General features: G+C 40.4%; 1 protein-coding gene across 3 annotated transcripts in view; it reads left to right on the top strand.

Annotated features, from left to right (window-relative positions):
* The first annotated feature begins 5097 nt into the window (after positions 1-5097).
* LOC128738731 (zinc transporter foi) overlaps positions 5098-21932 on the top strand; it is a 52044-nt gene continuing 35209 nt past the window's right edge. Inside the window, exons 1-2 of one of the 3 annotated variants that reach the window (XM_053834069.1) lie at positions 5098-5247; positions 6725-6920. The gene's annotated coding sequence lies outside the window, so the exon portion shown is untranslated. Of the gene's footprint in view, positions 5480-6724; positions 6921-21932 lie in introns of all 3 variants that reach the window. The other 2 variants (XM_053834068.1, XM_053834067.1) reach the window with 2 other exon arrangements.

The following is a 21932-nucleotide window of genomic DNA, read 5'->3' as shown; positions in this document are numbered from 1 at the left end:
GCGGGGCTAGTTCTATGACTTTATTAACTCTAGCAGCCTTTTCCAGCTGAGATTCGAACATATGACGGCTAGTGTCGTACCTCGAAGCCATCTGGGAGGCATCTCCCAAATCTCCCACATCTTTGTATAGTTGGTATATTTCGTGATTCTTGCGTCTGTGCTACACTCCTTTTCCTAATATGCCACTCAGAATTGATCGCAAGATCTTATGCTCAACAACGCTAGTAGCCTAGAGTACCACCGATAGAATTAGTACCTTATATGTATGTATGTATGGGGTTAGCCACCATCACCTCAAGGGTTTCCCATTGTATGCAAGTACTGCAGAATTGAATTTATCCACCTAGCAACTTTCATGTCAATGCTATTCGTGAAGGACCAAAAGGGGTTGGGTGGATCTATAAGCAATGTCGCTTATATGATTCCACGGGAATATGAGACACTCCTTCCAGCATAGACTTCCGGTTTCTAGATATATAACTTCGCCGTGCAAACTTATCTTGCGTGATGATTTGTGTGCTAGAAGGGCGCGTCAAAATCCTCTCCGACCTTACATGACTTGGGCTGGTTACCACATCCCTCATCCAGTCTTTGATTCATTCGGTACCCTGATACTCCCTCCCCTCCCCAATGCTATCTTGATGTTGGCAACCTGGTACAATTAATATGATGAATATAATGTATAGGGGAATGTCGTCGTGGTTGGGCCATCTTTTGATCCACAAAGTTCTTATTAATAGCACGTAATAAAGTGCTTAAATGTTTAAGTGTTATAACTGTGAAACTTTAAGGTTCTGAGTTTCCAATTATTTAGTGATTTGCACATTTATACAGTTTAACTTTTAGGCATTTCAATATTTAAATGCTTGACTTAGTTAGTTTGTATTCAAATTTATTTTAATGCTTGAATTGGATATTTATAAGTTTTGAGTATTTGGTAGGTAATTGTTATGAATGATTATTAAGGTGGGTGAATGCTTGCATTTTTATCTTTGGGATCAGTGACAGTATTGATGATGATAATGGTATAGAATTGTGATTGATGGTGATATGCATGGTGGTTGTTATGATAATGGTTGTGATGATGATGGTGAAGATAATGAGGATTATAATGCTGATAATGGCGAACATGTTGATGATTATGATTTTAGTGGTGCTGATGGTGTAGTGGTATTGGTATTAATAATGAAAGTGATGCTGAGCCAGCCTCAAGATACTTGTATAACGATCTGTTGCTTTGCTTCGATGTCTTCTTTTTTTCAACATATCAATCTATATGAATTCTTCATGCACCTGTACAGTGGACCCCCGTTCGTTTGAACGATTCCTCATGCAAACTAACGGGGTTACTTTTTAATTTGAACAACTGGTAACCCGAAATATGTTGAAACCGCTGTGAACTGGCCGCCCTGCTCTTTGTTATTGTTTTGGTGGTTTGTTTTAGTCGGCAGTTGCAAGTGCGAATATTGCATTTTCTGATCGAATTTCTATCTTAATCGTTAGGAAAACGAAATGTGAAACCGATTAAACATGCTAGGTCAGTACAAACAAATCGTGTTTATGTGCATTGTCTGCATAAACAAATGATGTTATATTGAGAATGACATTTGAACCATTTTTAATTTGCACGTCGTGCAAACCAGCGGGGTTCAGATTAAAAAGTGTTCAGATTAAAAATGGTCAAACGAACGGGGGTCCACGGTACTACGCTGTATGGATTTGAGAAGCAGCGTACTAGAGTGTTCATGATTGTTATTTTGGAGTATCTGAATAGGACCACATATGTAATAAATTTTTCTTTTATCAGATCAGATATATATATATATATATATATATATATATATATATATATATATATATATATATATATATATATATATATATATATATATATATATATATATATATATATATATACAGTAGAGATTTGTATAACGCGGATTTGTAGAACGCGGATTTCTATAGCGCGGGTTCCATGATATTTCTATAACGCGGTTTTCCGCGTATAACAAATACACGTAGCATATGGATATTGAGTTAATTGGGGCTAAACTCGAATTTTGAGCGATTTTGAACAGATACGACCGTGGTGTCTTTTAAGAAGTTGTAGGGCACATAACAGTTGACTCTCTAAGTGATATACGGAAACCACAAAGTTACGGGTTGGCCTGCTGGTGGGTCCGGAATATCCGTTGAAATTCTCGTATTGGTAAAGTTGGTTAAAATTGGTGAAATATTTTTGAAGTGACTAAAGTCGGGTAATTGATACGAATTAAAAAAAAAGTAATAAATAAACGACCTTAGAAAGCCATAAGGTCCTCCGGAAAATTCAGAACATATCGTCAATATTTTAAGTGTAATTTGACTACACTAGAAGTATATTTCGACTATTTGTGATTCAATTTGACCATTGGATGGTTTACCGGGAGAAAATCCAAAGCTTACCTGAAATTGGTAACTGGAAATGAAAAAGGTTTTTAATTTGTAACAGATCAAAATGAAATGGAATATCAGCAATCCTCAACTAAATAGGCCGCTCACGACTCGACGTGGCCGCCAAAACGTTCCCTGGAAAATTAGGCTTTGCCGTCAAAGTGGACAATAAGTGAAAATTCATGTTGAAGTCCGCGTTACAATTTGAAAAAGGTTTGATATAAACCATTTCGGATTTAGAAACAGAAATGATGCGAATACTGCAAATGTTCGCTGGCAAATAAACGAGGTTATATCACAGAGAACAGACATCCAAGCGAAAGGTCCCCACTTGGATAAAACTTATGTCAAATTAGTTGGGAAACTATAGTGATGATGTCGCTAAAGACGCATAAAATTCTACACTAAACTCACAACAGCTAGCTTCTGGCGCTAGCATAACGGTTACAGTCCATATATACTAGCGCCAGAGGAGCCAAAGGTTGTCAGTGTGCAAATCAAAAGAATCATTTAGTTGGGAAACTATAGTGGTGGTGACGCTAGCATATTAGGTGATTTTAATTTGAAATTTTATCCAAGAATTCCCGAAAAATTTGTTCCTGAATGGATGTCTGTTCTCTGTGGTTATATCGCAAGTTTGTTGAAATTACCAATTTTGCTAGTGTAATTTGATAGATGTGGTAGAAACTGACATACATTACTGACATACAGGTAACATTTACTATACTTATAAATCTAATGGCAAATATATTAACCTTTGTATAAGCTCTTCACTAGGTATTGTGCTCTTCTGGGAGAATTTTAACAGAAATCTAACCATCGTAGTTAGCCATGGCCATTCCGAAATCCGCGTTGACGGTATCTAATATTTTTATGGTTTTTGCCTGAGAAAAAGTGAGAGAGAAGTGTTATTGCTTTTGTCCTGGACAATTCAGAATGGGGCTTCTTGTAAGAGCGAACAGGCTACGAAAACTTTGTTGCTTCGTCAACGCGATAAGCAGTTCGATGCCCTTGATCATCAAATTTAATCATTTAATATCGGATCTTTTGATGCATTTCATAATGGCCAGGTTGAGTCATAAACCGCTGAATTTATATTCCTATTTCACATTGTTCAATTCGAGGTTGAATGAACATAATTCCGAACTCAGAGAACAATTTTCGCTCGTTGACCACTTTTACGGATGTTCCGTATTTGTCGGAGAATCGTATGTTGGCTTCGTAATAGCACGGATTGTTCACTTTACTTATTTTACGCCAAATAATAAGCCATAGGGACTTTAAAAAGAATTTGGAAGCTATGAGAAGACTTCACAGAAATGAAAATTTACCGGATGTTCCGGAAGCTCTGGAAGACCAAGGGGCGATTTTTTCTGTCTCACCAAGCATCTGTAAGATGGAAAAATATATACTTGACATCTTTCCCAAAGGAACCATGGTCGTGTTGATTCAAAATTTCGTAAAATTCAGGTATAGCCCCAATTAACTCAATTTCCATATGCTACGTGTACTTGTATAACGCGCTTCTTATAACGCGGTCCCAATTACCCGCGTTATACAAATATCGACTGTATATATTTATTTATTTATTTATTTATTTATTTGTTCCTTATAATTCTGTTCCTGGTTTTTCCTTTTTCCTTATCGATTTAGTACCTTATAGAGCACAAATTTCGTTCGGAGTTGCAGGTTACGACCCACTACGTATTCCGCAGTAGACCCTATTGGCAGTCGCTATCTGCCTTTTTACTTAACGACTAACATCGTTGGCACATGTCACTAAAGTAGCATGATAAATTCGTTGGCCACTTCAAAAGTTTCGTTATATATTTATTATCACCACAGTTCCATCGTCCGAAGGTCTACCGTGGCCACCAGCGATCCCAAATACACCAACTCATCCACCACTTCTGGTTCATCGCCGTTAACGATTACCGTTCGCGAAAGACGCATTTTCGTCTTCTTTGAGGCTCTACCATTCATGTATTTGGTCTTTGGCGCATGTATTTGGTCTTTTTAGCCCAATCCTTCTAGCCTCCGCTTGCAAAACTTCTGGCTGTAAAACCATCTGCGTAGCCTAGGAGTTGGTTACCTTTACTGAAAACCGAGCCTTCCATTTCGATACTCGCTCAAGAACGATTTAAAAAGCATGCATAATAAGCTATATCAGTGTCATCACTTAGCGACTCGCTAAGCTAATAGCGAGCTAGCAGCCAACAAAAACTGTCTAACAATTGGATAGATTGTTTTCATTTTGCCTTAGAGTTTTTTATCGACATGAATAATTGTAAGCTTTTAACTTCACTTTTTGCACTAACGTAAGAGCTGACGACACTATTAACACAAGGCATAACACTTTTTTATGTTTGTAAGAACGATAAGTGTTATGCCTTGTGTTAATAATGAATAATTGTTTTGAATAAATTTTTCGTCTTATAAAGTTCACGACTGGTTAATCAGGATACTTGTCGAGATATTTTCCATTTGAAGTTCCTCACAGTGTAGAGAAAACGCTCAATCCTCAATGTAATGGTGCGCCATCGGTTAGCCCCCTGCTTGACAGTTTTTGCATTTTTCGCCAGCTCAAAGGCGCACCGCGCACGCACACTCCGACAGCCAGCCAGCAGCGTCGAGTCGACTACTGGTCCTGCCAAAAACATCAGCTTATAGTGGAAAGATTACGTCCGCGTTTTATCGTGAATCGAAGTGGCAATTCTAATTATACGCGTATTATTTTAGTGTTCGCTTGTTCTCATCCAGGAAGAAGTGTCGATATTATTTCGTGAAGAGTGCTATATACTCTGTGGATTCGAGGTGTAGTAGATATCCACCACTAAGCAACTGGTAGATTGTCGAGTGCAACCAAAATTTGCGTGAAATTATTTGATGCCTTTGTGAACGATTAAATGAGTATCAATCAAATTTCTTACTCTATCGGTATTCACTGCTGCAGCTAAGTGTAACTGTTCTGGTATCAGCAGATTGTTTGTTGTTCGAAACATTTGTTATCAGCACGCGTTCGATTAGGCGATTTTCCAATCTCCTGGTAGGTGGCATTCACCATATCGCCCATGCCGGTTCGTCTGCGACTTTCAGCATTTTATGGCAGCCGGTGGGTGGTTCTAAATGGGATCCAGCATTTTGAGAACATTCCTCTGCTTTTTCGTTTTATTTCAAGCATTTCAAGTAATGTGACCGTGAGAAAAATTGTCATATGCTATTTGTGGGAAATAAGTAGGTTTTTTTCTCTGAATGTTGTCGCTAAGTGATTGAGGGAATTTCAGTTTGAATTATTAAACACGTCAAGCGCACAGATAGAGAAAGGCACTTGAAGTAAAAAATGTAGACATTGACTTTCCGCTTTACATGTGTTTTATACATTTAAAAATTGCTAAGTTAATTCTGACTTGCGTAAAGAAAATTTTAATTGTAAATGATGTGTATAATTTTAAAATATACTTTCCTACTTCAAAGTAGTGTAGTTCAACTTTCGGAATAATTTACAACTGTTATAAGAATTACAATTATATTTGACTCAGGTCGAACTGATCTTTCCGTTTTATCGTTGGTTTTAAAGGTTCTAATTCAATAATGAACAATCAAATTTAAATTGACAGTATTTTTGTCTAATTTACGATTGCATGGCAACACTATTCGCAACCTCTCCTTTGCAGCGTAAAATGACTGCTCCATACTCCGTTCCGATTGATCAGTTTCTGTTCATCATCTCCGTTGAACGGTTGTGCAGTTTAGTTGTCCTGCAGTCTCACTCCCCTACTGGGAAAACCGGTGCTTTTGTGGAGCACAAACATATAGCAGCTGTAATCGCAGCATCTTTTTCTGCTCACTAACCAGCATCTGTGTGGTAGTTGTACATATCACTGAGCAGCAGACGCATTATTTTAGAGCTCCACTCACTCCGACAACGAAACCTTACACAGGACTGGAATTTTTCAATGGTGTTTTCCTCATAACATGGTTATTAACGGTGTGCACCTTGAGGACAGTGTGATATTGTGTAATGCGTAGCATTTGCATCGAAAGCGAGTGATGGAAACTTTCAATTAGTACATCCAACAGTGCCCTCTTACTTTCTCCTTCCATTGAACCACCCACTGCCTTTGCCACCCACTCCTAGGCTGATGTACGAGTACGACCGAGACCGGCACTGTATGTGAGATTGTATGGAAGGAAGATCTCGACTAGAGTGCGTGCATAGCGTTGAATTTATCCGCGGAAAAACAGGGCTCTCGAAAATAGTTGTTTTGATATTTCAATGTGCTTCTTCTAGTGGTTGTGTAATTCCATACTTTCGCTCGTGTGCAAAAAGCGAACGCAATTAAACTAGCTAAACTACAGCTAATCAAGTGCCCAAAGGGATTCAAGAAAGTTATCAGTGAATAAGGTAAAGGCTGGTTAATTAAGCCAAATTTGTCTCGCTTCGGAATTCGTTTGGAGGAATAGTTCATTGTATGCAACAAATAAGGGTGAGTACATCACTTTTACTTTATCATTATACGGTGTAAGGTACATTCGTGAGTAGTTTCGGCTTTGGAAAGGTGGACTTGAATTTTATTCCAAAAATGGATACATCATTCATGAAAATACCTCCCCCGCCAGTGCATGTTCATGTTGCTTGCATAGAAACGCGCATACAATGTTAAAATAGTCCTACAGATGAGCAAAGAAACCATAATCGAAAGCTGGCTCATATTTTGTCGCCGTTGTTGCAGTCTGCTTGGGACCGTTCTAAAATTAGTGGTTGTGTCCACATCCAGAGTGTTTCGCACGTTTATAGTTGCATTTGTGAGAAATATCTTCGGTTGGATAAGATTTTATTCGAATATGTGTGTACTTACTCTCAATTTGCGAGAGTCGGAGAGTGAATGAAAGTCGTGGAAAGATGTTTGTTTTCGGTTCTACTGTCAAAAAACCGACAAGCGCAGAATGCGGTTTTTTGACCACGTTACAGGTATAAGTAGCACAAGGCAGGATGGTATATTATCAAGCGTTGCCGCAAAATAGTGAATGAACTAACTTTTCTGCGATTTTGTTTCTTTTAGAAAAAAGGAACAGTCTATCTGCTCCACTAGGTGGAGGATATTATTTTTTACGTAGACGTAAAACTGACGTTCTAACACTAAGCTGCTGTTCTGATTGTGAAATGTCCCGCTAAAGTGCGTGATAATCTCCTCTTTTCGATCAATTGTGTCGTTTTGTGTTACAATTTATTTCCCACAAAAGACCTATCGTGCTTTGCGCCAGCTGTTTTCCTACTTGTTTGGCAGCCAAACTGCCTTTTTACCTAAACTCCTTGTCCCTTGTACTCTTTTTTCTTCAGTTCGACCTTTACAATCGATAAATTTTTCTAGCTCCGGAGTGTTTAACCTACTTCTGAAATCCACTCCTTGAGAACAACAGTGAAGTCATTGGCGTTGTACTACTGTTTGGTCAAATCCTCCATTCCTTCCTAGTTTATGATTTCAGAAGTTACGAAAGCGTTACATTGAAGTCCCGATATGCAGATTACTGCCCTTTCAGCTTGCCTCGAGGTACTACGCTGGTCTGACTTGCCAGCATTCGCGTCTTCGAATCTCGACTGAGAGGCTGTTTAAGCGACTAGTAGCACTAGCCCTGCAATTGTTCTGTACTTTAACAGCTGACTGCGAAGCCTGTCGAACAAAAACAGAAGCTCTAGTTCCGAAAAGGTATCATCAAGGCTTTGCCTTGCTTTTAGCTACAGATTGCTCCTCACCAAGCAAGGGTTTTTTCGGGAACTTTGACCTCTTTGTTGTATCGAGGTACATATCCAAAAACGGCTTTACAGTACGTTTCATCTTCTATCTAGCTGTAAAATTTTCTACAACTCTACTCGACCACGCGGAGGGAAGAGGGTTTGACTGAGTAATGTGAAATTTTACGGGACTAATTTGGTAAAGCATCTTTCATCTTAATGCCTCGAAACGGCTTTATTTAGGTACCTCCGAAGAACGAGCAGATAACGGGACTAAAAAGTTTGTATTTCAGTTGTTTCGCGGAAAGATCAACGAGTGAAAATTGCTTCTAGGTTTAAGCTAAAAGCTTTCGATTTGTTTGACTAATGACTTTCTGGCGACAGTGTCTTGCTCCTCCCGGTTGGCTTCGAGTTCTAACACTGATATAACAAGCCTGTCGTCGTATGTTTGTTACCTCAACTGGGAGAGACTGCGGTATATGCAGAATAAGTTAGATGATTCTTAGAGATCCCAGACAGCAGTGTGTACTGTACACATTTGAAAATAGGTGCGAGCGAGACAATGCTAAAACTTCTGGTATTCATTGACCGTTACCTGCGGTATATCCTTTAACCCTCTAGTGCCCAAATTTTTGATTTGCTTGAAAAATTTTTAAAATGCTCATTTCGTGGCCAGAATAATGGAAAAAATATTCTCTAGTTACTAAGTTCAGGAATAGTTTGATTATTTATAAAAATTCGTAACCCGCCAATTGGCGGGGTTGGGCACCTGGGCGCAAAAAAGTTGCAAAATCAAATTTTTCGATTTAATTCGGGACATCGATTTTAGAACATCTATAACAGTGCTAGTATTTATGAAACTAGTTATAATGAGCTTCAACTGAAATTTTTGACCATCTGGCCGATTCCAGGTCCCGGACAAGTTCCTTCGAAAATCCGTTCCGTGCTTGAATCAGAAAAGAAACTCTCCCCGGGCCCGGAACCGGTCATACGGCCTCTGTGAGACATGAGATTATCGCCAATCGCTATTTTGTCGAGTGCTGATGTTTTTTGATATGCGACACGACATAATTTACTGATGTTGAAATGTCCCTATATGAGAACCGGTTCCGGATTTATAATGCCCCCCCGGATTCGGATGGCGCGCACCTCATAACTGCGGCAAAGTAACTGATATGTCTACAGTCGATGATATGTTTACAAAAATCAACAGATTTCAAACAAGTTTTAAATATTTGGCAACTTTATCTAAAAAAGCCATGTCACGGTCGCCCAAGGAACTCCGGAATAACTCCGGGACCATATAACATATGGCTATTATCTATAGATATTATGAAAATAGAAAATATTTCTGGAAAAATTTCCAAATTTGGTGAAAAAATATTGAAAGATAAAAAAGTTACGGCCATTTTAGTGAATTTTGCAATGCTAAAAATGAAGTAGACCCTAGAGGGATTAATCGAAGCGTCTTGCGGAGAAAAACTAGACTTGACTTCCAGCTTGAATGCATCATTGAATCTCCTTACCCGTAATATTGTCGGCGGTGACCAGAGATCCCAAATATATGAACTCATCAACCACTTCCAGTTCATCGTCGTCCATAGTCATTGCCCGTGGGAAGCGAATCTTTTGAAACAGACACAGAAACAGTTGTATTTTGAAATTTGGCAATGAATTCAGCAGAATCACCACGATCTTGCTTATTGATGTCCTTATCAGTAAGCAGTTTGCTTTTGGGGATTATATTACTCCGAATAGTACCCATTCGTATATTCCTCTCGTTCCTCTCGAGTTGAGATATAAAATCAATGGTAATGTCGTATAATAATAATCGAAAAATATGATTTTTAAAATCCGGTAAAATTTTAGAAAGGCGAACAACAACATTAGTAGTTGCTCCCAAGTCAGTATTGCCTACACCATAATATGCTTTGAAACTATAACCTTTGAAAAACCTTTAGAGTCTGATAGAACATGAAACTTAAATCCTCATTTATGTGATTTGTTTGATAAATTGGGTTTTTCATTTTTGTAGTACACTTTTGTTCACTATAATCTTTTATCGACTGGTAATTCATTCAACTTGTTCATTAACACAAACTGATTAAGCGGTATAGATTAAAATTTGCGGTCAAAATGGTCTATGATAGATCCCATTTTGAATAATATTGTCTTGCTTATCAAGATTTTGTCGTTAAGCAGTAAAATTCGCCGGGTTTCAATGAATCTGTTTCTTGGTTATAGGGTTATGGTTTTCAAATACCATAAAATGCAAAAATGTTTTGTACTATAGCTATAAAGCGTTATATTGCAGCTCGTCAAAAAGGCGCACTGAAAATTAGGTGATAAGTCCTGTAAATTCCCCTTCCATATTGATGCCACTGCATGCTTGTGTATTTTTCAAGGCATATAAAAGAAGTTAACAAGGCCTATAACAATAATTTGTACCTTAAACTCGAAAAAAATCAATAAATACAACGAAAACAACACGTTGTCAAGTTACCAAAAAAAAAGTTGACGTTAATGCCCAACCCCGCCAATTGGCGGGGTCAGTTTCTTGATAAAACTCGGCCAGTTCCTAAACTTTTTATCGCAAATTTCCTTTTTTACCATGAAGTACAATTTATCAGCTACTCACCAATAATTTTTTTGTTTATTTATTCCAAGAAATAAGCAATTTACAACAATTTGAATTTCACTCTGCAGAGCAAAATAATTTTTTTCTCAGTTTTCTGGCATTTTTCAAGTTCCGCGCGAAATATCTGTTTCAAATCAACGTAATAAAACTAACAAACCACTCGAATAGTTAGATTAGACTATAATGAGAAGGTATGGGTGGATCTCAACATAAAACGAATAAGCATAGTAGATTTACAACGATTTTGCTGAAGCCCGCCAATTGGCAGGGTTGGGAACTAGAGGGTTAAGCCTGGTGGCCTGACAGCTGGATGTTCAACGAGAAACTCCGTCGATGTCATCAACGGGCAACAGAAATTCGGGAACACACTTTAAGGAGAGGACCGAACGAGCTCTGCAGAGACGCACTTGATTGGAATCTAACAAGATAGAGGCAGATCCTGAGGCTCTTGCGACGCAGTTTGACTAATAACCATCCGGGTCGAGAACTTTTGCTGTGGAACGGTGAAAGTTATGGTGGCTGGTAGTCGGTAATGGAGATCCCTGATTTCATTGTTTTGCTCTGCGAAGCCGGTAAACCTGAACCAATAAGATAAGCTAAGTTGAAACTTGCTATGTCTCTTGAAAGGCCTTGTAGAATGCAAACTTATTCAGCCAAAAAGTTCTGGTTCCACTGCTCAGCTGGCAGGCCCCTCACTTCTGTGTCTTCTGTACAAGTATGACAGTTTGATATAAAAATCAATGATTTTTTCCATCATCTGTAAAGTCACAGGTGTAAGACTGGTTGTTCTGTTTGGTTTGGAACTTATGCTGTCACGTTTTTCAACTTTAGGAATGAAGAAAAACCGGATCTTATCAGCGGCGTATTATCAGCAGAAGTCGAGCCAACGACGGACTCCACAAACACTTGCGGTCGAACAATTTGAGCCCCCGTACAAAGTGCACACTGTACAAAACGCTAATTAGACCGGTTGTCCTCTACGGGCACGAAACGTGGACATTCCTAGAAGCGAACCTACGAGCACTCGGAGTTTTCAAACGGTGGGTGCTAAAAACTATCGTTGGTGGCGTGCAAGAGAAAGGTGTATGGAGGCGAAGAATGAACCACAAACTCGCGCGTCTTTACGGCATACCCAGTATTCAGAAACTATCCTGCAAAAATGGTTTTCGCATCGAATCCGGTAGGAACAGGACGGGATACAGCGAGCGAGGTGGCAAGACCAGGTGAAGCGAGATCTGGCGAGCACTGGGTGCCCGCGGAACTGGAGACCAGCTGCCATTTACCGAAATAGATATAGCAACATATTAGGAAAGTACTAAAGATCAGTACACCTACATAAACAAATTACGCTCTTTCCACTTCACGCCTGGTCTCAATCTGTTAGATATCTAACTAATCTAGGATATCCTATCGACTCTTTGTTTCATTACTGTCTTCTATCGTTCCTTCCGTTAATTGTAAAATCTACCGTTAAAACCCTAATTATATGCCTGACCTCATTCAAAGTCAAGACATAAAAACAACGAGGTTGGTCTATTCCATAGAAACGGGGCCTTTCCCCGAACACCCGCGTTGAGAATTGCGGCTGACACGCTGACAGCATAGATACCATTTTCACAGATTTTTTCACACGCATAAATTTGGGACCCACCAATTTTGTCAGTTCCTATGAGTCCTGGTTCTACCAAGGTGTCTGATAATTAAAGTACTTCATAGACTACGTATATTACAGAAAAAATATACTAGAAAAATTAAATATTGCGCAAAAAATGATAGGGTCCCGAATTCATGCGTGTGAAAAAATCTGTGAAAATGGTATCTATGCTGTCAGCGCGTCAGCCGCGATTCTCAACGCGGGTGTTCGGGACTGACAGACGAACAGCGTAAGTCGCAAGCGCCTGCATAGTGTCGTCGTCCCGTCAGTAAAACGAATTAGATTAAACTTCTCGATCGGTGGTTTCTACAGTAGACGGAGGAAGAGACACATTTTGTGTCTGCAAATAACTCAACCTGCCAAGGATTGGTCCTTAGATAGAGATGATTTCCGGCGGCCATTTGCTTCGAAACAATTTGCATTGTTGCCGAATTATATAAAAAATTTCCAAGAACGGTACAGTAAAGTACAGCATAAAGTGTTGTAAACAGTAAAATTCATAGTAACCGTAATGTTTTTACATTAATATTCGTTATGCATTTCTATCCGGGCTGCGCATACTTACTTACTTATGTGGCTTGCCGTCGTAAGACAAAGCCTGTTGAACAAAGTTTCTCCATGTAACTCGGTTGAGGGCTACCGCTCTCCAATTCCTCGGACACCGAGTACTTTCCGCCAGATCTCGCTCCACCTGGTCTAACCGTCTTGCTCGCTGCGCTCCTGGTTGTCTTGTTCCTACCGGATTTGAGGCGAACATCATCTTTGCAGGGTAGTTGTCCGGCATTCTTGCAACATGTCCTGCCCATCGTATCCGTCCAGCTTTAGCCACCTTCTAGATACTGGGTTCGCCATAAAGCTGTGCGAGTTCATCCTCCGCCTCCATACTCCGTTCTCCTGTACACCGCCGAAGATCGTTCTTAGCACTCGTCGTTCGACAACTCCGAGCTTTCGCAGGTCCTCGAGCATTATCCATGTTTCATGCCCGTAGGGAACAACCGGTCTAATAAGCGTTTTATACAGGGTGCACTTTGTACGGGGACTTAGTCTGCCTGACCGCAATTGCTTGTGCAGCCCATGGTAAGCACGACTTCCGCTGATAATACGCCTCCGAATCTCCCGGCTGGTATCATAGTCCGCCGTTACCAGTGAGCCAAGGTAGACAAATTCATCGACTACCTCAAACTCATCGCCGTCGGTCAATATACTACTGCCCAAGCGGTGTCGTTCGGCCTCGGTTCCGCTGGCCAGCATGTATTTTGTTTTAGACGTATTTACCTTTAACCCAATCTTTTCTGCTTCGCGCTTTAGTCTGGTGTACTGTTCAGCCCAGGGCTTGAAAAGGGATCGCAAGTTGAATGTGACTGCCGTGAATGCGAACTTTCCGCATTCAAACTCCGCTTTTTGAACGATCATTTGACTGTTTTTTGAATCCAGTCAATCTCCCGCTTGCGCTGCTGCCGTCTTACAATTCATGCGGCATCTCAGCAAAAGCAAACAGTCGATCTCCCGTTTTGCTTTGCGCTTTGAGAATATAAACTGCAAACTGACTGGAAGCATACGGTGACGTATTTTTTCGTTTCTCTTTTTGTCTCCAAATCGGCTGCTCACAGTAATAGTTTGTCACCCGGACGGTGGTCCGACGCAAGCAAAATATTCGTTCGTATTGGACGGAATCCGACCGACTTCTTCCATGCACATGTAGTGGTTGTTTTTTTGTAGTATTGAATCATACGATTGTGCGGTTGCTTTTTGTTAGCGTGGTGATTGCCAGTCATTTGACTGTTTTGCAGTCATTCGCTGCTCCAAACGGTAAAGGCAACTTGATCGAAACAAAAATGTCAAAAAATTTGAGAGCGCGTTCGTTCTGTTGCGTGCGATCGGCGTTTGACTGAGCAAACTGCCAGTTGTGTTATGCATAGCGTTCGTATTCCACCTCTAAACGGACGGTGTGAACTTGAATGCGCGTTGGTGTGACTGGTGTGTGAGGTCGAAGCCCTGGTTCAGCCACCGCCACAGATGTTCTGCCGATAATATCCATGTCATCGGCAAAGCAGACGAATTGACTAGATTTGTTGAATATCGTGCCCCGCGTGTTGATATCCGCTCGGTTCATAACACCTTGTAGCGCTATGTTGAACAGCAGGCATGAAAGACCATCACCTTGACGAAGCCCTCTGTGTGATTCGAATGAACTTGACAATCTACCCGAAATCCGAACACAGCACTGTGTATCATCCATCGTAGATTTAATCAGTTTGATGAGCTTCCTGGGGAAGCTGTTCTCGTCCATCATTTTCCATAGCTCTTTCCGGTCGATGGTATCATATGCGGCTTTGAAGTCAAGGAATAAATGATGCGTGGGAACTCTGTGTTCACGGCCCTTTTGGAGGATTTGCCGCAGTGTAAATATTTGATCCGTTGTAAACCGACCTTCGACGAAACCGGCTTGATAAGTTCCCACAAATCTGTTCGCAATTGGTAATAGACGGCGGAAAATGATTCGGGACAGCACTTTATAGGCTGCATTGAGAACGGTGATCGCTCGATAGTTCTCACAGTCCAACTTGTCGCCCTTTTTATAGATCGGGCAGATAACCTCATCTTTCCACTCCTCCGGTAGCTGTTCTGTATCCCAAATTCTAACAATTAGTCGATGTAGACAAACGGCCAGCTTTTCTGGTCCCATTTTAATAAACTCCGCTTCGATGCCATCTTTTCCAGCTGGCTTGTTGTTCTTTAGCTGCATGATGGCCTCCTTAACTTCGCCTGTCGTTGGGGCTGGCACCGCTTCCCCGTTTGTTGCACCGTCGAAATCGCTTTCCCCGCCGTCACGGTTCTCCGCATGGGCGCCATTCAGGTGTTCGTCGAAGTGCTGCTTCCACCTATCGGTCACCTCACGATCGTCCGTCAGAATTCTGCCAGTCTTATCCCAACACATTTCGGCTCGCGGCACATAGCCTTTGCGGGATCCGTTCAGTTTCTGGTAGAACTTCCGCGTTTCCTGAGAACGATGCAGCCGCTCCAACTCTGCATATTCCTGCTCTTCCAGGCTGCGCTTTTTCTCCCGAAAGATTTGGTTTCGCTGCATCTTCTTCTGTTTGTGTCTTTCCACGTTCTGACGCGTTCGCACTGCACATCTTGGCCGCCCGCGCAGCGTTCTCCTCATCCATCACCCTCCTACATTCATCGTCAAACCAATCGTTCCGCTGATTCCGGGCCACATGCCCGATGGAGCTCTCCGCTACACTCCGATGGCTGTTTTGATAGTGTTCCAACAGTTTTCGAGAGGGGCTTCGTCTAGCTCATCCTCTTGCGGCAGCGCAGCTTCGAGTGGATGCGCGTCGCCGCAAGGCTGTTTCAGCCGCGCGAGGTCTAACCGAGGCTGGCGTCGATACCGAATGTTGTTCACAACGGAGACTTTCGGGCGCATCTTAACCATCACTAGGTAGCGGTCCGAGTCAACGTTAGCGCTTCGATAGGATCTGACGTCGATAATGTCTGAGAAGTGCCGACTGTCGATCAAAACGTGGTCGATCTGTGATTCTGTCTGATTTGGTGACCTCCATTTGGTGTACTTGTGATGGATTCTGTGCTGGAAAAAGATACTACGTACGGCCATATTCTCCGCTTAGAATGTTATTGAAATTTCGCGTTATAATTCGTTTTGGATAACCAACGTATTTTGGACCCCTTCAGTAACTGTACTTAATTTGGACACTTACAGCAAAATCATATGGAACAAATGTTCACGGAGTCTCAGCAACGCTTTCGGTTGAGGCTGGCCGATAACTTACAATTTAGTCTAGTTAGAAGTAGTGTTGGCTTTACCTCCATGTTATCTACCGGACTGTTTGCGAGGCAGACCACGGATTCAACGCCCCGGATCTGGCGCAGAAAGCTATCAATTGAACTGCGCACCGAAAACCGTAGAAGAAAAGATTGCAACGTGGAAGCAAAAAAAAGCAATTGCATATCGATAAAGTGACGACAAATAGGGTACGGGAGGGTATTTTCAGCAGGTTTCTAAATTCAGCCTATTAAATTTCGCCAATTAAAATACTTTTCTGACATACAATTTTAATATGTTAAGTATGTATATGTATGTATATGTGGGGTTAGCCACCATCACCTCTGTATGCAAGTAGAATTACTGCAGAATCGAATTTATTTACCTAGCAACTTTCACGTCAATGCTGTTCGTGAAGGACCAAAAGGGGTTGGGTGGATCTATAAGCAATGTCGCTTATATGATTCCACGGGAATATAAGACACTGTTTTCAGCATAGACTTCCGGTTTCTAGATACATAACTTCGCCGTGCAAACTTATCTTGCGTGATGATTTGAGTGCTAGAAGGGCGCGTCAAAATCCTCTCCGACCTTATATGACTTGGGTTGGTTACCACGACATCCCTCATCCAGTCTTCGATTCATTCGATACCCTGATACTCCTTCCCCTTTACGATAATGATGGTATATGGCAATATAATAAAATATGTGTTATATGAATATACATTATATGAAGATATATGGATAAAAATAGAACAATCTCACCAGCAGTCCTTCGAATGGAATAACCCATCATCGCACCTCCTGCTTGACTACTCAATAGATAGAGCGTTACCGGGTAAGGCCACGTGGAGACGCTAGGTAGGGGCTTGAGATGGCTGGAGCTATGTTGGACGCTTCCTCATTTGCCTTCCCCATTTCATACCTACATACAATTTTAATATGTTATAAATATTTTCTCAAAACTGTAAGTAATCTACTATTGTTTATTCATAGAACGTCAAAATCAACTGTTCTTCCACTAGAACTAGGCCATAGGCCGAAAAAATAGATGCAATCGCTTAATGAGCTGAAAATACCCTCCCGTGCCCTACGTGGTTAGTGCGAGCCATTTAGCCATTTAGCCTGAGCCTGAGAGATATCTTCATACGTGCCAGTCATAAGAATGAAGCGAGTAACTCTCATCGATATCGCTGTACCGCAATGTGCAGCTTTCTCGACCAAAATCACGAAGTACCATGAAATGGCCGACAAATTAAGGAAATTGCGGCACCTTGACGAAGTTTCTATGTATAGTTCCAATAGTAAACTCTGCTACTGAACTAATTTCCTGTACTCTATTGCATTCGTTTGAAAAGCTGGAGTTGCACAACGAGCTGCAGAAGCTTAAGAAAATTGTGATTCTTGGAACCTGTAACATAGAGTGACCATAACTGTAGTTCAAGTGAAGCAAAATTAAAACGTTACTGTGTTTAAGCCTTTCATCCCATGCTGATTTTTTTTCGAACGGACAACTTTTTCTAGTGTACCAGAAATATGAATACATTGAATTTCATTTAATGCACAAGGTGAAGAGAGGAAAATTTTTTGGCTTGTCGAGAATTTAAGTAATAGAGTAATAATTTGAGTGGTTTTCAATGCTTTCAATGGTCGTCAAGATTCTACTGGAATTTTTACACAAGTTTTTTTTCGAAACCAACGATTCTAAGAAATGAAGCGGTACTTATTGCGTGACTAATTTAGAATCAATTGCCTACAACTGTGGGGTCTACCGTCGTATTCAAATCAATTAAATAATCAAAGTTCGGCCACTGGCGAGACTGGTCTGGCTTCAAATTGTCCTCCATTGAACTGGAATCTCCGATTCCACGCTCGGTCCAATTAGTGCGAGTAGTCTGACGATGGAATAGTCTTGGTTCAAAGTTTTAGAAATGGACAGACGGAAACTAAATTTAATCAATGCTCTATTGTGTGGACCAACTTATTTAATTGCTATCGATTGCGGCTGAAGGGACAGTTCTCTTCAGCAATTTTGATAGCAAAGATGTGTTCGGAGGACATATTCTAAACGATTAGACAATATTCGAATTAGGTTGCGCAATTTTCCTACCAGTATTATCACTGATTTAAAAAATCGGTCTTCTACGTAATTTCTTCCCCATCAACCAATTGTTCAACGATTCCATCGGTGTATCCAATCGGAACTAATTGAACCCAGACCGAAATGCAATCGTTCGCGGCTGCCTGGCCTGGCCGCTCTGCGGAGGCGGTTAGCAGGTATGTGCTGACCATATCAAAGCAGTTCAAACGACTGGCTGACGTCGGTTTTTTGATTCAATTAACTATAGATGGTTGCGAACAGGTTTTGTTTGTCTGTTCGAAGCCGGTTGATTTACCGCCAAAGTGGAACCGCGCAAATAGAGTCGACTAGCTCTACATTTTTTTCGGTCACTATACTGTCAGCTGGTGACGTTGGGCGCAATCCCACGACCCCCCTTGTCACTACGTGATTGAAAACTGCTGCTGCATGTGTCACTCACCACAATAGATTTCCTATTTTAACAATGGAGTATGGAAACACTTTAACCCTAATTGGTAGTCCAGCAAGCTACGTTGGAAGTGACTGAAAATGGCGATCACTAAAGGTAATTTGAATTGTCGTCATCCGGCCACACTAATTGTTCGGTTGTGGGTACCCGAATAAAAATGTATAGCGAAAAAACATTAAATTTCACTGTTACAAACATTGAAAAACTTCGAAAAACCACATTGCAACATTGAAAATCTTTGTAAAAGTTACACTGAAGTTACCATGAATATCACTGTTTTCACAGTAAATTTTAATGGAAACCGCCAATTTTACAGCGAATAAGGGGGTGATTAAGTGATGTAACACTAAATTTTTCGGCTTTTTCCCATACAAATAAAAACCAAAAACAGTAAAATTTATGGTACATTCACTATAAGTTTTACACTGTTTTACAACGAAGTTACAATGAAATTTAAGGTGAGTTCTGAAAAAAAAAATTATAGGCTTTCGGATTATTAGGACATATTTCATGTATTTCATGTTTTTGAAGATATAATGAATTTGATAGGCTTCGAACTATTATGATTTTCGAGCCGCATTCATCGCTCATATTAGGAAAGTATTAGAGGTCAGTACACCTACATAAACAAATTCCGCTCTTTCCCATTCACGCCTTATCTCAATCTGTTATATCCTATCGACTCTTTGTTTTATTACTGTCTTCTATCGTTCCCTTTCAATTGTAAAATCTACCGTTATAAAAACTTAATTATATGCCTGACACCTCATTCGATGTCAAGACGTAGAAACAACGAGGTTGGTCTATTTCATAGGAACGGAGCCTTTCCCCGAACACCCGCGTTCAGAATCGCGGCTAATATGTTGACAGACGAACAAGTAAGTCGCAAGCGCCTGCATAATGTCGTCGTCCCGTCAGTAAAACGAATAAGATTAAACTTCTCGATCGGTGGTTTCTACAGTAGACGGAGGAAGAGACACAATTTGTGTCTACAAATAACCTCAACCTGCCAAGGATTGGACCTTAGATAGATTATTTCCTGCTTCGAAACAATTTGCATTGTTGCCGAATTATATGAAAAATTTTCCAAGAACGGTACAGTGAAGTTACAGCATAAAGTGTTGTAAACAGTAAAATTCATTGTAATCGTAAAGTTTTTACATTAATATGAAAAAATTTCTAAGAACGGTACAGTGAAGTTACAGCATAAAGTGTTGGAAACAGTAAAATTCTTAGTAACCGTACTGTTTTTACATTAATATTCGTTATGCATTTCTACCCGGGTAGAGATTAGAAATAGATTATTGAAATTAAATCGGAATTGATTGTATTGAGTTGAAAAACGACGCAGTTCTGAAGATTTTTTTAAACTTAAACAAGTGTAGATATTGATGCACAGCAGCAATATCAAATATCAAACGATTGCAAACAGGATGAGACGAAATTTCACACTTCCTGCTAAACTTTTCTGTGAAACTTCTAAAATACTAAATAGGTGTACGATTTCGTTTTGAAGTCAAAACAAACAGGGAAAGTTAGCTTGGACTGTTTAACGTTTGCGAGAATGCTGACCGGTAAAAGTTTTATCCGTTATTGAAATTCTCACTGCTGGGGTTCGATTCAAATGCAACATGAAACGTTACTAGCGAAGCATGTTTCGTCTAAAAAGGGTCGCGGAAATCAGGCAATATAATCATGAGCGACGCTGCTTTGCAGCACTAGGTATCATAAGAAGCGTTAGGAGTAGGAGTACACTTTTAATGTGAGGCCAGTAAGGTTATGCAACTGCAAACTAAATTTCATCGAATTTAGTGACTTTCCGAATTTAATTAATCATACGTATTCAGCCTCTAATAAAACAAAAAGTAGAATAATTTTTTTTAAAAAAGCTCGAATTATGTTTAAATTTGCTTGAGACTTTCCTTAGACTTCTGTCTAATCGAAACATTAACTTAGACATACCACCATCATCACTGGCGTTTCGGAAGCCAGAAACCATTTTCGTTAAACGATACATACGTTTTACGATTACTGCTATTCATTATGTCGATGTCGAATGTTTATGATGCACGTAACTGGCAACGGCGCTAGTTTTCCTTCGTTCGCAGTACGATAGAGTCACACCACGGGGAGAAATGTCGAAAAAGCCGAAAAATTCTACTAATAAACCAGGTATAGCTTATCAGATATGTTTTTTTAATATCGTGCATAAGTTTTATAAAATTTTGTTTGTCATTTATTAATCTTTTAGTGATGAAAATTTCACGATGGATTCAGTTCTAAAAATACAAAAACTCAGATGGTAATTAAGACAGCAATTAAAGAAATTTATTTTTAAGCGCCTTTTTCCGACTTATTACCCATCTTTTGTATGTGGCTTTGTTAAATTTTAATGATCTATGCGGGATTTCAGACAGCTTTTGTTAAAAACTTACTTCTATTTACTTACTACTTACTTTTTTTTGTTATATTATAATCACTTTAACCAGCTTGGGTCATTCGTGACTTCTGCGGGGATGGGATTTGAACCCGGGTCCTCGGCGTGAGAGGCGTGAATGCTAACCATTACGCCGGGACTGACCCCCTACTACTTACTTACTTCTTACTTCTACCAGCCAGAAGCCGGGGAGGCTCTTACCGTATCAAGGACTCCTTTTCACTGTACTCGGTCCTGGGCTACTCGTCGCCAATTCGTTGAGCGTCTCGACACACGCAAGTCGGTTTCAACCTGGTCGAGCCATCTAGCACGTTGGGACCCTCTATTCCTGGTGCCGGTGGGATTCTTGAAGAGAACGGGTTTCACTGTACATGCACAGCCGTCAGGCACAGGCATCCTTGCGTCGTGGCCGGCCCACCGTACTGCCGTCATATGCGAAAGTGACGTAAACGCCAATTGTTCAAAAATGGCTTTATTTCACCAAATGGTGCTTCACACAGCTTGTGCTGTTGAGAACTCAATACATTTTCATCGAAAACAATACAAAAAATTGAAAAAACAAAGTGACGTAACCGCCACTTCGCTGCAAAAGTGACGTTACAGTGTTAATTGTGATCTAAGTCATTTGGTTACACATTATTTTAATTGTTTGTGTCATATCTGATGCTTTCATTGAAAAAATGACTCAATTCACCTAAAA

This window comes from Sabethes cyaneus, chromosome 2, assembly GCF_943734655.1.
Source record: "Sabethes cyaneus chromosome 2, idSabCyanKW18_F2, whole genome shotgun sequence".
In the NCBI taxonomy this organism is placed as follows: domain Eukaryota; kingdom Metazoa; phylum Arthropoda; class Insecta; order Diptera; family Culicidae; genus Sabethes; species Sabethes cyaneus.
The sequence above is the reverse complement of the archived record's forward strand: the minus strand, read 5'-3'. Positions and strand labels throughout refer to the sequence as shown.